General features: G+C 42.7%; 1 long non-coding RNA gene across 1 annotated transcript; it reads left to right on the top strand.

Annotated features, from left to right (window-relative positions):
* Positions 1 to 7691: 7691 nt before the first annotated feature.
* On the top strand, positions 7692 to 12717 carry LOC102547711 (uncharacterized). The gene is made up of 3 exons (XR_594412.4): positions 7692 to 8037; positions 8552 to 8735; positions 8946 to 12717. It is a non-coding gene; the product is annotated as an uncharacterized LOC102547711 (long non-coding RNA).
* The last annotated feature ends 693 nt before the right edge of the window (positions 12718 to 13410 follow it).

Here is a 13410-nt window from a genome sequence, read left to right as displayed (position 1 = left end):
GGTTCAGTCTCAGCAGGACCCAGGGCTTCTCCTTCCACTGGTGCTCTTACTAGGATATTCATTGCTACCTATGAGGTCAGAGTCCAGGGTCAGTCCATGTATAGTCTTTAGGTAGTGGCTTAGTCCCTGGAAGCTCTGGTTGCTTGGCATTGTTGTTCATATGGGGTCTCGAGCCCCTTCAAGCTCTTCCAGTTCTTTCTCTGATTCCTTCAATGGGGGTCCTGTTCTCAGTTCAGTGCTTTGCTGCTGGCATTCGCCTCTGTGTTTGCTGTATTCTGGCTGTGTCTCTCAGGAGCGATCTACATCCGGCTCCTGTCGGTCTGCACTTCTTTGCTTCATCCATCTTGTCTAATTGGGTGGCTGTATATGTATGGGCCACATGTGGGGCAGGCTCTGAATGGGTGTTCCTTCTGTGTCTGTTTTAATCTTTGCCTCTCTATTCCCTGCCAAGGGTATTCTTGTTCCCCTTTTAAAGAAGGAGTGAAGCATTCACATTTTGATCATCTGTCTTGAGTTTCATTTGTTCTAGGCATCTAGGGTAATTCAAGCATTTGGGCTAATAGCCACTTATCAATGAGTGCATACCATGTGTGTTTTTCTGTGATTGGGTTACCTCACTCAGGATGATATTTTCCAGTTCCAACCATTTGCCTACGAATTTCATAAATTCATTGCTTTTGATAGCTGAGTAATATTCCATTGTGTAGATGTACCACATTTTCTGTATCCATTCCTCTGTTGAAGGGCATCTGGGTTCTTTCCAGCTTCTGGCTATTATAAATAAGGCTGCAATGAACATAGTGGAGCACGTGTCTTTTTTATATGTTGGGGCATCTTTTGGGTATATGCCCAAGAGAGGTATAGCTGGATCCTCAGGCAGTTCAATGTCCAATTTTCTGAGGAACCTCCAGACTGATTTCCAGAATGATTGTACTAGTCTGCAATCCCACCAACAATGGAGGAGTGTTCCTCTTTCTCCACATCCTCGCCAGCATCTGCTGTCACCTGAGTTTTTGATCTTAGCCATTTTCACTGGTGTGAGGTGAAATCTCAGGGTTGTTTTGATTTGCATTTCCCTTATGACTAAAGATGTTGAACATTTCTTTAGGTGTTTCTCAGCCATTCGGCATTCCTCAGCTGTGAATTCTTTGTTTAGCTCTGAACCCCATTTTTTAATAGGGTTATTTGTCTCCCTGCGGTCTACCTTCTTGAGTTCTTTGTATATTTTGGATATAAGGCCTCTATCTGTTGTAGGATTGGTAAAGATCTTTTCCCAATCTGTTGGTTGCCATTTTGTCCTAACCACAGTGTCCTTTGCCTTACAGAAGCTTTGCAGTTTTATGAGATCCCATTTGTCAATTCTTGATCTTAGAGCATAAGCCATTGGTGTTTTGTTCAGGAAATTGTTTCCCCAAAACCATCAAATGGAAAAAAGATAGCATTTTCAGCAAATGGTGCTGGTTCTACTGGAGGTCAACATGTAGAAGAACTTGGAAAAAACATATACTCTTATGATCTCAATTTCCCCTCACTTTTTGTTACTGGTTTTATCATAACTAACACAGTAGGAAGATGTTACAGCAAGATTTATGTAAATATTAATATATTCATTGTTTCATCAAAGTGCATTTCACAATTTCAGTTTGTAGAAGTGGTTATGGAATTTTTTTTTCTTTTCTGATCCAAATTTTAATGCTTACCACATTTCCATTAATCAACAAACAGCAAAGCTGCCCTTGATGTCCAGCTTGTCTCTCCCCTAAAAGGAGCTGCTTTCCTGCTTCCCTGCAGCTTTCGAACCCTCCAGAACTTCACTCAACTGGCATTTGCCATCTCACTGTATCTAGAATGACTCACTATGACAATTTTAAAGAACATGTCCAGTGCCCTGGGCCTCTTGTTCCAGGACCACCACAGGCTGCAGCCTTCCTTTGGGATTGTTTGGCCTCCACTCTTGTTCCAAAAGAGTGTGTGTGTGTGTGTGTGTGTGTGTGTGTGTGTGTGTGTGTGTGTGTGTGTGTGTTTACAAGTAAAAGAACACATGAAGGGGTGTGTGGGGGTACAAATGAAAGAGCAGATGAATGTTTGTGTGTGTGTGTGTGTGTGTGTGTGTTCCGATTCCTCATCTTTCAGAGATTGAGTAGAGAAAATAAACATGAGCGTGATGTTTAAAGAACCATACATGTTTAAGAAGGAAGCCTAGACCTGAACAGAAGTCCCTCCCTTTTCAGATGAAGGCTGGTATGTCTGGAGAGGTTAAGAAACTGACAGAGAGGCACACAGCTGGTAAGTAGTCAACACCATCTGAGCTGTAAGTGCTGGGCCAGCGGAGCTCTTTGTTCAATGCTGCTTTTGCTCAATTCTCATTCATCCTTCCTGGGTGCCATTATTGCCTAATCTGTAATCCAACAATAATAACCACTCTGCCCCTCTCGTAGAGTGCTGAGATGACATGTGCAAATGCGCGTTAAAACCTTTGCAAATGTCAGATGCTGTTTAAAGTGAAAATTATTTCAATCAAGAAATAAATGCATACCATAAAACATGGATGAGAAAACCATTCATGAGTGGGAAATACTCTGCAAATGGCCTGCCGCACTCATAATTAAGTTTTCAATTACATCTAAGTACCAAATAGAACTGAAGGGAGATAAGATTGTCGTCCATGCATAGGGCCAAAAGAAATCAGCATGTGTCTAATGGAAATTACACAACTACATGGGGCCTAATGAAAATTGGGTTGTGTCACTAAAAGCAGGGCATTTTACTATGCCCTTTTGTCTGTCCCTTCCACTCTTGACTTCCTTTCATGACACTCATCAGTGATGAAGCCTTGAAGCTATCACCATAATGGAGAAGATGGGTTTTCTTATTCAGGAATAAAGTGAGTAACCAGGTTCAAAGGAAGCGAGTCCAAGGAGAGAGACATTATTTGCAGTGATATTAAAGTTGTACTCAAGTTTTAAAAAATTCTGAGAAGCAAAAATAGGAGAAGCGATGGGGCAGCCCTCAAGTTCTTAAACATTTAATCTGCATGGAAATACCGAGAATAAAAACCATGCAGAAAAACAGAAGTAAAAAAACCCAGAGTGCAATAGGAGGACTTCACTAGACCACACGGTACGACTGGTATTGGGGGTGGGGGTAGTTGTTCAGAAAGATAAATTAGGATAGAGATTTTCTTTTTTTCTTTATTAAGTTTTTAGGTTAGCATACAAAAGACTGCATTCTGTCTCGGCATTTCTGTACTTTGCTCTAATTTGTCCACATTTCCTTCCTTCCTGATGTCTTCCCTTCTGCCTTATCACAAAGATCCATCACCCTCCCCACCCCCCCACCTCCTTCAAGATCTCTCCTGAGTCATGACACACACGCATTCACACACATGCACACACAGGCACACAGGCCCACATACACACACGTACATGCATGCACACACATCTATATATAACTCTAAGCCCAGGATCTGCATAGAGGAGAAAACATACAGTATCTGTCATCTGAGTCTGATTTATTTCACTTCACATGACGATCTCCAGTTCTACACATATCCCTAATAAATAATATTCCATTTTTCTGCAGCATGCCTGCATAAAATTCCACTGAGTGTATACAACATTTTCTTCATCTGTTTGTCTGTTGATAGACATCGAGGCTGAAAGATTCCTCGCCATTGTGTGGCAATAAACAGGTATGTGCCAGTATTTCTGTAATACTTTGGCATCCTTTGGGTGTATACTCAGGTACAGCATAACTGGAATTACTAAGAAGTTTTTCTTAACTTGAACATCAAGTAAAGGCACTCCCCCACATCATGTGGCAAACTTTATTTAGTAACTCCCTCTGTGCATGGTTATTTATTACCACTACCTCCTGATACACCCGGAAATTCCTAAACGGGTCGGCTAAACTAGATCACTCCATTGTGGAAGAGGAATCTGACTCAGCTCCTTTTGCTTGCTTCCTCCTGTCAGTAGGGAAGAGTAGACGGTGGTAAAAGTCATGAGTTGGTTAGGACCAGAAACTAAACACCTTCTGCTGAGAGGAGAGGGCATTAGAAACGACTAGCAAGGTAGGGAGGGTATAGTGGCAGGAGAGTAAAATAGGCTGTCTAGGTGGCAGAACGGTGGGAGAATACTGCAGTAGAAAACCCCAGAGCAAGCACTATGTAGGAATCTAGATGTCAAGGAGATCTTATGACTGCCAGGCTAGTGGCTGCAATCCTGGTGGACAAGGGCAGCTTGGTAACAACAAGACAAGACTTCTCTTCGGAAAGAACTGAAGAGTTGGCCAGAAATGAAGGCAGAGACGAAGGGTAGGAAAATAGGCCCAGGTTCTGCCATAGCGACACAGGCGGGAGTTTGGATCACTGTTGTAAGGGGCTCATTCTGGGAATGTGGTGCAGAATTAGAATGGACCAGCCCACACTAGGACTGCACTGAGGCTGATCAGTCGAACTCTGGCTGGACTCACTTCCTTTCTATCTTCCTAAGTTGAAAGACATCCCCAAGTCTGGAAGAAAACTAAATGGATGCAAAGCTTTAATCGTGCTGGTAGGACTCTGTGTTCCTGTAATTCCCTGATACGTCTTACTGTATTTGCTTACTCATTAATTTAACCAATATGGAATGCATAGCCCTTGCTGTGTTTCAAGCATTGTACATATCCCTAAATATCAATACCTACAATGATCCCATGAGGTTGGCACAATGACAATCACCACTTTACAAATAAGTACACCAAGTCCAGAGCCCTTAAATAACGTATCCAGGTCACGCAGCTGGCTAGGGATGAGCCGGAACACGACTCCAAGCATCCATATCAAAGTCCCTATTTCTAAATACTACCCCACCATGTTGCTGCCTTTGTCCTGCTTCATCTGTGCTGCTGTTCCCCACTAGAGTCAAGGACTTGAGTCATCTTTGAATACCCAGTGCCTAGTGCATTACCTAGTACATAGAGAGCCTTAATTAAAAAAAAAAAAAAAAAAAAAAAAAAAAAAAAAAACCCAACAGGTGAATCAATGTGTGCCTGCCATAATGAATGCACAAATAGTGAGGGCTACAAGGTCTATGACAGAAGATGAAACAAGGGAATGCTAGACTTGGGTAGAAAGGTCTGCTGGACAATACAACAGAATGCACTCAACGCCCAGGGCAAGGAGCAGCTGCCTGGTGATTTGAATAAGAATGGCTCCCGTAGGCTCCTGTGTCTAATTGTTTTGGGTGTGACAATCTCTGAAAGGATTAAGAGGTGTGGCCTTGTGGGAGTGGGTGTGGCCTTGTTGGAGGAAGTGTGTCACTGGGGGTGGGCTTTGAGAATTTAGAAGCCCAAGCCAGACCCAGAGGCTCTCGCTCTTCCTGCTGCCTGTGGATCCAGATGTAGAACTGCCAGCTTCTCCAGCACCACGTCTGCCTGTATACTGCCATGCTCTCTGCCATGGGAATAACAGACTAAACCCTCTGAAACTGTAAGCCAGCCCCCAGTTACATATTTCCCTTTCTCGGCGTTGCTGCAGTCATAGAAGCTCTCCACAGCAAGAGAACACTGACAAGACTCCTGGTAGAACTGCAAAAGGAGGTGCTAGTCTATGGCTCATAGCAGGAGCTGCGGGTGAGTAACTTTTAAACGTTAGCTGAGGTTAGAGGGGACTGAGATACAGGAAATATTTGTACAATGAATGCTGTGCTATTTATAAATGTCTCATCCCCCACCTCCCACTTGCTCCATGGTATTTATGTCCTGCCCTCAGCTGAGACTTGGTTGCTTGCAGAAAGTGATTATTCCCCAGGTCATTGACAACCATCCTGTACAGGTGGCACACAACCATCTCTGGTTAAGAGTCAGCTTTATTCGCACAGCTCATATTCACAATATCCAAAGGACAGAGCGTCAGTAAGCATAGACCTGATCTCCCTTAAAGCATGCAGCCAGGAAGGTCATTTCTGAGAAAAGCTTTCCTAAACATTTGAACATGTGATGGTCCCTCTGTTGTTTTGTGCACAAATGTGGATGAACCTAGGAGTTGAGATGGACAGATAACACATCCCCAAGTTTCTCACTGTCTTGTAAGTCCCTCTCCAATCAGAAATTTAGTAGTCAGGTGGCATCCCCTGTAATTTCAAGAGAAGGAGAAAAGTGGCTAATATAGATTGAATATGTACTTAGCCGTGGATCTTATTCCAAGCGCCTCATACTCACCCGCTTACTGAACATCACATCAGCCTCTGTTTTATAGAACCAGAGCACATAATGAACTTGGGTGATCTGTCCAAGATCACTTGCTAAATAGTTAGTAGAGGCTGGGTTCAAAATCAAATCAGTTCACCTCCAGAGCCTGTGCGGAGAACCACGGCACTAAATAGATCGTCCGCTCTTCAGTATAGCAAATACTGCCATGACTAAAGCACAGAATTGACTTCGGAAGCCATACTGGCTCGTTTCAGACATGTATTCAAAACCCATGCACTGTGTGCCTGTTCCAGACTGAGTGAAATCAACCAGACTGCTTGTCTTCTTGTAACAGATATGAAGAATTCTAAACCTCTCAGAGGGATTCCACAGGGGCATTGACTGTAGAGTCTCCTGATAAAGCCTCTTCTGATCAGAGATGTGTGAAAACAGAAGCCAAGTCATAGTCTACCCAAGGTAACCGTGAACTCTGCTCCATGCTAATGGTTGGTGCAAATGATTTTTTTTTTCAAGCTACGACTGCTGAGCCTGCTGCTCCTGCACACTTTCTTCAGGCCAAACTTATTACAATTAGAGAATGCCTCAACAGGACCGGGTGCCTTTGGCATCCACTTTCTACCTTGGCAAGAACCCAGTCTAAGAAGGCTCTCTTTGGCTCATAAGGACCAAGCCTATCCAAAGCAAACAGTTCCCATCACTGTTTACAGCAGAACAACCTTCTTCCTTTAAACAGGCGAATGTGGAAAATCACTCTGCCAGACATTGCTTGTTATTTTAGCTTCTGAAACTCAGAGAGGAGCCCCACCCAGCCAAGAGATCTAGTGCTCCTCCAATGGGAAAAGCATAGGTTGGGAAACACACCAAACGTCCAATCAGTGTTTATGAGGCAGCGTTGGTTTCTCTAAAAGCACATCATTGTCTTAACTACTTAACTGATCTCCACCCAATCAGCCCGTTTTGGCCCAACTTGAACATGCTCCCCCCTTTTCTGACACTACCCAGAAGAATTGCATAGTTTGTTGGTGTTCCTCTGGACTGGCATTGGCAAGAAAGAGCTTCGTAAGTTGTCTGCCCGTCATTAACTTTCACGACTGTGTCATTATAGACTCCTAATTAAAAAATGAGGATTATCACGTTATTACTGAAATGTTTGTAGACAATCAATAGTGCATGCTAAGTTTCAACAACAGGGCTGGCGAGGTGGCTTGGAAGTTAAGAGCACTCACTGTCTTGCAGGGAACCTGGGCTCAATCTCCAGCATCCTCACGGCAACTCATAGTCATCTCCAAGTCCAGTTACAGGAATACAATACTGTCTTCTGGCCTCTGTGTACATCCACATGCACGCATCCTTGCAAACACATTTAAAAGAGACAGAGGAATGGAGGGAGGGAGGGAGGGAGGGAGGGAGGGAGGAAGGGAGGGAGGGAGAGAGGGAAGGAAGGAGGGAAGGAAGGAGGGAGGGAGGGAGGGAGGGAGGGAGGGAGGAAGGAAGGAAGAGAGAGAGAGAGAGAGCTGAGACTTCACAGACCCATAGCTGAAATTCAGTGAGTCATGGTAAGGCCTCTGGATGGCATGCCCAGTAGTTGGCAGTTATATGAAATCAAAGAAGGTAACTATAAGCGAAAAGACATACGTGATTTGGATATGGATCTTAGCTGTTTTCTTTATCCTCCATTTCTAGTTCTCAAGTGCTAGGCATTTGACTGAGTTGTACAGAATATTCACTGCTTCAGACTCTAAAATGACGAGGCCAGCTAAACTCTCAGTGTTAAGTGGACTGGGAATAGCAGTGCTCATTTTTACGGAAACTGTTCTAAAGACGGGAACAGCACAAAAGGAAAAGGTACTATCACCAACCCTACCCTACGGAGGGGAGAGGTGGGCCTGGGGTGGGACAAAAAGCTTAAGAGCTTATTTCTGATTTAAATACAGTGAAGTATTTAAATGCCTTACAGGGGTTAATTTGGGGCCTTCCAAGCTCCTGGTGGCTGATGGTCATGGACACCCCTGCCTCTACCTTTCTTGCTTACAATGGAAGGGTCTCTGACAGCATATGCTTCTCTTTGCCCTGAAGTGAAAGGCAGAAAGTAGATGTCAGCTCTACTGTCAGAGTGCCTAATGCTCCGGCATGTGCTAACACATGGCTCCAGAGAGTTCTGCTCCCACAGACCGGCTTTTATATCCCTAATCCCAGGAATCTGTGTGTTGTGCATGAAATTACAGCCTATCTGCTCTATCTGTCTGGGAAGTAAACAACGCCAAGACCAGGCACCAGAGTTATCAATCTGTTTATCCTCCCCAAGAGTATTTGCTTGAAATGTGAAAAATGTATTTAAATCATTGTCTTTTTTTTTTAGAAGATAAATTCAATGAAATTTGAGAGATTTTCTTAGAGAGAACATTCCCGGCTGGCTAGTTTTCATTGTAGGGGAAGATGCTAGGAAGACTGCTATGGGAGAAAAGTCGTCAGCATTATTTCTTACCTATGAACCCTGCAAGCTACAAGCTGTTATGCAAGCTGTAGCCACTGGTGCCATGGAGGTATGTCTATTATGGGAGAAATCAGCCACTTTCTGACTAGATTTGAGACTCACAGGAGGAAACACACACCTAGAATTGTAAATCTGGTCAAAAGCCCCTGGCTGGGAAGGCCACAGGCCCTGGGGATAGGAGGGAGGGATCTACAACTGTTGTTTTAATGATGGGCATATTTTCAAACCACCTCCTGAATATTTACATTTATACTTACAGACTAGAGCTTTTCTCAGCCCTGGTCAAGAAGCTTCCCTCTGCTCAAGGTGCTGTGAATAAGTGACTGAGAGCTTAGCACTAAACAGAACGGCTACACCACCTTTTTCAAGGCTTGGGGAGGAAATGGGAAGAGTGCAGGAGCTGGAGAAAGCAGAGGAATGCTGTGAATTGCCGTCTTCTGGACACGATATGGCCATTGCACTCATGGACTCCCAACAGCTATGTTACTTGCACAAGATCAGCACAAGATAAGGCCCATCAATCTTCCCTGTGGGTGGAGAAGGGCTCATGAAGCATCACCTCTTCCCGAGGGGATATTGACAGCTCATTATTGCTGGAGGAGAGGGAGTAGTTACTATCAAAGACTAAAAACTTTTAATTAAAAAGAATTTTAGTTTTGACGGTTAGGAAGCGATAGAATAATTCCATAACTAATACAAGTTTATTTTAAAACAGACTTCGAAAGTACATGTTCTAAGTATCTAATACACTGATTACTATTACTGGGCAGCTTTTTATTTTGTTTTATTAAAATACATAATGCCCACCTCGATTCATTTGTAGCACTGTTAAACTAAGTAGGTCGACTCTGTCAAACCAGTGCCACAAACTTCAGGTTGAGTCAATTGTGTTTGCTTCTGTTTATTTATAAACCCCGCCTCCTGCCCAAGAGGGCCTGAAGTTGCTGTTACAGTTAGTCACACAAGTCCTTCAACCTCCAAGTCTGGCAAAAACCAGTATTTCTGGTTCCTCACTGCTTGTGGAACCTTACAAGTACTGATTCATAGCAACCTGAGACCTGTGTAGACTGGCTTCAAATAACCCTCAGGAGCAGTCTATGCGAATCACTTATTTCACTAGCCAAGAGGGGAACCAGCCAAAGTTTTGAATCCTGTAGACCCTGTGTCTTTGTTATCAATGCAGGGCAGGCAATCACTTCTACCACCAGCCCTAAGTGTACCAGGCAAAAAGAAAAAGCCCAACTTGAGAGGGAACGTCTCAAAGGCATCGTGTCCTTGGCTATGACTGTCAACTGTCAACACAACCAACATTATCTCTCTTCTGCCAACTCAGGGACGGACATGTCTGGGTTCTGTCATCACTGGCTTTCTTCTCATCAAGACAACTTTCCAAAGGAAGGCTCCCACTCACATGTCTCCACAGTTTATTAGGAGCCAGGGATTTTCCAGGAAATCCCTGCTAAAGGGCTGGCTGGGCAGTCAGTGTTTGATAACTCAGAGACACAGTGTTCCTTTGGGCTATGAACCTGTTACCTCTCATCTAGCCTCAAACAGTCCTTATGCAAGAGCTTTCAGAGAAGAAACTTCCTGATTCTACAGAATCTAGGGTTTGTTATCCAAGGGACAATTTTCTCTTTTAAGCTTGAGTTGAATTAATACTATTAAACCAGGCCTAGTTTTTTGTTGTTTGTTTACTAGAACTACATTTAGACTAGAACTAAAATACATATAGACTAGAACTTTTCTCAGCCTTGGTCTTAATTCATTCCTAGACATTTTATGGCTTCTTTTTTGTTTTGTTTTATTTTGTTTCAGAGACAGATGTTCTCCATGTATCTCTGGCTGTCCTGAAACTCGCTCTATAGACTAGACTGGCTTCGAACTTAGAGTTCTGCCTGTCTCTGCCTCCCAAGTGCTAGGATTAAAGGCATGTGCCGCCACTGCTGGGCTATGGTTTCTAATTAGAAGCTAACCCTGACTTTCTCCCACCCTCCTGTAAATATCTTATGGGTATAAAGTTAAGAGCAGTTTATACTGTGATGGTTCAACTTGAAGATCCACGTTAGAACTCTCCAGGCCCCTTTCTTCAACCAGCCTTTCTTCCTGAGGTTCCTCACTATTCCTGATGAAGGGAGAAGTAGGCAGTGCAGGCCACCCCTCATTACTGTTGAGGGGTTTCACTCTGGGATCCCTTTGCCTCTGCACTTCTTCAGATTTGACTGACAGTTCATCCTTAGTAGCAGAGTGGCTCCAAGACTTACAGAAAAAGCTTTTCCTCTCAAAAGGCTATTTTTCCTCCTCCTTACCAGAAAGTCCTTCACCAGAGTAGCTCTACATGATGCCTAGCACATTATCTAACGTACAGCAATGTCAGTAACTTCTAAATGAATGGTTGGATGAGAAAACTTTGAATGAATGAATGAATGAATGAATTTTCTCTCTCTTCCATTCTCCTCTTTTAACTTCAATCTCCTGGGCACTCTTTCATTCACTCTAAATTGTTAATCTACTCAGTGGGTCTTTCTTGAGAAGCCTGTCAAGTTGAAAAGAAGGAGATTTTCCAAGTACAAATCAAAACATCCTATCCTAACCCTCACAGCCTTAATGTTGATTGGCAACTGGGCTGCATCTAAATTCACCTAGGGTAAGGCCTCTGGTATTACCTAGTTTGGTTGATTTAGGAAGAGACATCGTGACATGTTCAAAGTACCAAGCCCAAGAGCTAGGGTCCTGGACTGAAAAAATGAAACAAAACTAAGTACTAACATTCATCTCCCCGATTTCTACCTCTGGTATAATATGATCAGTCACCTCATGTTCCTGTTACCATGCTGTCCTGCCACATACCTTTAAAATCTGAGCCAAATTAAACCCCTCCTTCCCAAGATGGCTTTTGTCAGGTGTTTTGTTCCAACAAGTCACATAGCTAACACGCGCGTTAGCTCCACACGAAATACTACTTTCAGTGAGAAAAAGTAAGCACTGATTGTCTCTGGATGTTTCCACTGCTCATTCTTCCTTCAGAGTTGTCAAGACTCTTACAGATAGCAGGAATTTCTGACTGCTCGGTCTTTACGAGCACACAGGATTTGAAAAGAGGGTGTAAAACATGAAAACAAAAGAAAATAATCTTTTAAAAGAACAGCAGTCTCATTGGGTATAGAAACCACACTTAAAGGCAGGTCCTAGCAAACACAGAAGATGGCCAAGACAAAATGAACTCAGTGGTATTTTGTAGACATTTTGTCTCACAGTGCTTTAGCTTTTTGTTTGTTTTGTTGGATTCTGGTCTTACTGGTCTTCTGCTTGCATACTATGACTTCTGATTTTGTGTTTTTAATGATGTGTGTATATGTGTGTGTATTTGCATGTTTCTTGTGCTTTTTCTTGTTTTCTGTTTGTTTTTTGTTTTGATAATTCTGGTTTGTTTAATTCTGATTTGTTTAGGGCTTTTTTGTTTGTTTGCCTCTTTGTTTTCTAAAAAGAGAGAAAAGAAGGCATGCAGTTGGGTAGATGAGGAGGTGGGGAGGGTATGAGAGGAGTTAGGGAAGAGGAAACTTATTAGAATATATTGTATGAAAAAAATTACTTCAACAAGTGTGTGTGTGTGTGTGTGTGTGTGTGTGTGTGTGTGTGTGTTACAATTCTCAGTACTAGGGTGACAGAAGTTTAAAAGTCTAAAGACAGCCTGGGCTACACTGAAGGCCAGTTCTTTGTAGTAGTCATCGTCCTACAGAAGATGAAACAAGAGGATTAGGAATCCAGACTGAGTTACACTGAGGAATCTTTTCTCAATTAAGGAAGGAAGGAAGGAAACTGAAATGACATAAACATATATTTACTTAATATCTTTATTTTACCAACAATTAAAATATTGCCTGAAAAAATAAGATTGCATTTACAATGTTACTGGAGAAAAATTCACAATGAAATCACATATTCTTTCTGCCTCTTTATTCCTATCCAAAAGTCCTCTGTTTATCCATGCCATCAGAAATCAAATGGGAGCAATAAAGAAATAAAAGATGTCATCATTGTAATCTCTTCCTTTCCATAATTATCAACGATTAATCTTACTAAAGAAAGCAAATGGAGATGTTGGCCATCGTGTCTTGTAACTTTCATCTCATTACTTCATCTCCAACCACTCAAGATATCTCCAGCGGAAAGATCTGGTGTCCAAAAAAGCAGTCCCTAAGACAGGAGGAGCAATCATACAGATTGCAAACCAGCTAGAATGGTTTCACACGAAGCCCTTGGAACTAGAGACTTCTCTGTTGCCATTTGAGACTGAACCTAGACATCATTATCCACTCCTGCGATAGGCAGCTTCTATTCATGGTATTAACAAGTGTGAATAACAAGTGTGAAGACCAGGCACTCCATTATCTCAAGGATAGGTTTATATAATTATGTGTGTGAACGCCTTAGATAGCCTTGCCAAGTGGCATTAGTGAGTTAGCTCCCTGACAGTAAGGGGCCCAGTAGTTGACCTAACATGAAAATGTCTGACCTTCATGTCATTTGTCTTCATGTCAGTGACTTTTAAATAATTAATCTAGCTTTTATATCTACTGAAGAGCTCCCTCACCCATCACCTTCTAACTACTAAACTTTGCTTTATTATTCTGTCTTTATCCTCTTGGAGCACTCAACTATAATCCTCGGCGGCTTAACTTCCTTCTGAAACCCTGTCGAAATCGCTTCACACTGTGCACTCCAGG

This window comes from Rattus norvegicus, chromosome 9 (assembly GCF_036323735.1).
Source record: "Rattus norvegicus strain BN/NHsdMcwi chromosome 9, GRCr8, whole genome shotgun sequence".
In the NCBI taxonomy this organism is placed as follows: domain Eukaryota; kingdom Metazoa; phylum Chordata; class Mammalia; order Rodentia; family Muridae; genus Rattus; species Rattus norvegicus.
Note: the sequence above shows the minus strand (reverse complement) of the source record. Positions and strands in the feature narration are given on the sequence as shown.